The 2,500-nt window shown below is 43.8% G+C and overlaps 1 protein-coding gene across 1 annotated transcript in view; it reads right to left on the bottom strand.

Moving 5' to 3' along the window:
- The window catches only part of LOC310817842 (catenin delta-2-like), a gene marked incomplete at both ends in the record, with an annotated part of 185,540 nt that overhangs the window by 34,034 nt on the left and 149,006 nt on the right, over nt 1-2,500 (bottom strand).

The following is a 2,500-nucleotide window of genomic DNA, read 5'->3' as shown; positions in this document are numbered from 1 at the left end:
TTTTCAGGTGCACTTTCAAGCTGTAAATCTCCCGTTCTACCACATCCCAAAGGTGTTCTATTGGATTCAGATCCAGTGACTGGGAAGGCCACTGAAGAACACTGAACTCATTGTCACGTTCATGTAACCAGTTTGAGACGACTTTTGCTTTGTGACATGGTGCGTTATCATGCTGGAAGTAGCCATTAGAAGATGGGTAAATTGTGGCCATGAAGGGATGCACATGGTCAGCAACAATACCCAAATAGGCTGTGGCATTCAAGCGATGATTGATTGGTATTAACAGGCCCAAAGTGTGCCAAGAAAAAAAATGCTGCAGGTGTAGTGATCATTACAATTACTCACACCTCTGTGTGGGCGGTGCATAGTGAATAAAACAATGCATACAATATATAAAAATAACACACAGATCAGCAGATAAGCACAATATGGAATATCAAAACTAAAATCCAAGTATCAAAGGGACATAATAGGTATTTTTGGGGGCGCAACTAATTGCTACATCGTGTCCAGTACAGGCTACTAAAATAGATGTTTTGAGTATAAAAATAGAAAAACTAATTAGAGAGGCATTCGTGTCAATAGAAACCTAGGGAATGTACTCTGTTCCATCATCAACAGCTGACAGATGTTAGTTTCTCAGCGAACACAATGACCTGAGGAAAAATGTGATTCCTACCACATTGCAAAAAATCGGAACATATGTACACAGTCATTGATAAATGACACAAACAAAAGAGAGTCTAATAGGCTTTAGCCATCTCAGCTAATGCTATATGTCTGGAAATAATGGATCCATCTTTAGAGAACTTCCGGAAGGGAGAATCACATCTCCCAGGGACAGACACCTCCCCATAAAAATCATATGTTTGGGTCGTTGGGGCTCAGAATGATGGTGTAAATTGAATCTCTCTAGCTAGTGCAGACGGCTAACATCTACAAGCCTCTAGAAGTTAGCAGCAAATGTTGTTTCCTGGGACGATGGTGACGCTGAGGCACAACCGGATTCAAAAGATGAAGAACTCGTGCGTGTCCCCCATCCGTCTAAAAAGCGTGGGAGACAATAAGGTCCCAGACGGTATGGGAAGCAATACATCTGAAGCAATTTCATGGGAAGCAATACATCTGGTCTGCTCGACGATGCATCTCAACAATAAGAGAGGTACAGTCCACTCCTCTACTACAAAAGTTAATACTATAAGATCGATGAAATTGGACCCAGACACCGATAGACTGGAGAAACTGACTGTGACAGAGGAATGTTGAACCAGCTGCATTTAGATATTCAAAATAGGGACTGGACAGTTTAGATGGTCCACAGTGTCAGAAAGCCGGAATGTCAAGTTGCCAAAACTAGTCACAAGACAAATTGGCAGGAGATGTTTATGGCAGTCATCTTGAGGACAGTTTGAAGTGGCATTCCATAAAGAAAGAGTGAGGGTCTGGAAGTAAATGGCCAAGATGACTTAATCGCAGAGAGCAAAGCAGCACACAGAGGCAGCACACAGAGTTACCACAAGGCCCAATCCAAGTCTATGGGAACTAAGAATAAGGAAAGCAATCATGGTGACAAAAGCTGATCTTCACACTGTCAATCAAAGTCATGGACACGTTTGCATTTCCCATGACGAAGAGAACCGCAGGTCCAAGGAATGCTTGAAACTGACTGTGGAGGCAAAACGGGAGAAAGTAAGCTTGATGCTTTGCGAGGGACATGCTACGTGTGCTTCGGGACAAGGCTCACAGCGAAGTTCCGCCAGACTCACGGAGTGTCATCTGAAGCACCAAGAGCACATTGACGTGCAGCATACCCAGACCAACGCAAAGACATTGAAAAGGGATGATTTCAAATGCTAACTTTTGGAGTGTTAGAGCCAAAAGAAGAAGAAAAATAATGCTTCACTGTCCCATTGCTTCACTGTCCCATTACTTACACAGGGCACTGTCAATGGAGCGAGATGATAAATCGCGTTCTTGCTGTTGCCCTCAAGGAGAACCAGTCCAGCTGTTGTAGCACCTCATAAGTGATGAACTTAAGACACCAGTGCAGTTCATCAGGCCGGGGTACAGTACGTTGCAATTTTAACAACGCGGCAACAAGCTACGACAGCGAACGCACCCCAACAGTCGCACCACCAGCACAACAAACCGAACTGAATGAAACCCAATGACAAGTTTGATATCGTCATTCAGAGCATGAGAATTGCGAAAGAAACAGGCAAAGCAATTGCATTGAACACCGTCCCCGTCTTTGAAATCATCGCAAAGCGTCAACAACGGGGAAGCGGATTGGTTTATTGGGAGAGATCTAAGCGAATGTTCAAGCGGGGAACTGTGACTGTAGCCAGAGGGCTCATAGAGAGAAGAAAACAACGTGTGAAAGCGAAAGGAACAATTATTCCAGCCAAAAAAGAAAAGAGGGAATGAGGTGCCTATCTCCCAGCTGATCCGTAATAAACAAGCGTGTCCCTATTAAAGCTCTCTGTTAAAAAGCAGTTTC

The sequence above is a fragment of the Argentina silus genome (assembly GCF_951799395.1).
Source record: "Argentina silus genome assembly, chromosome: 1".
Classification (NCBI taxonomy): domain Eukaryota; kingdom Metazoa; phylum Chordata; class Actinopteri; order Argentiniformes; family Argentinidae; genus Argentina; species Argentina silus.
Note: the sequence above shows the minus strand (reverse complement) of the source record. Positions and strands in the feature narration are given on the sequence as shown.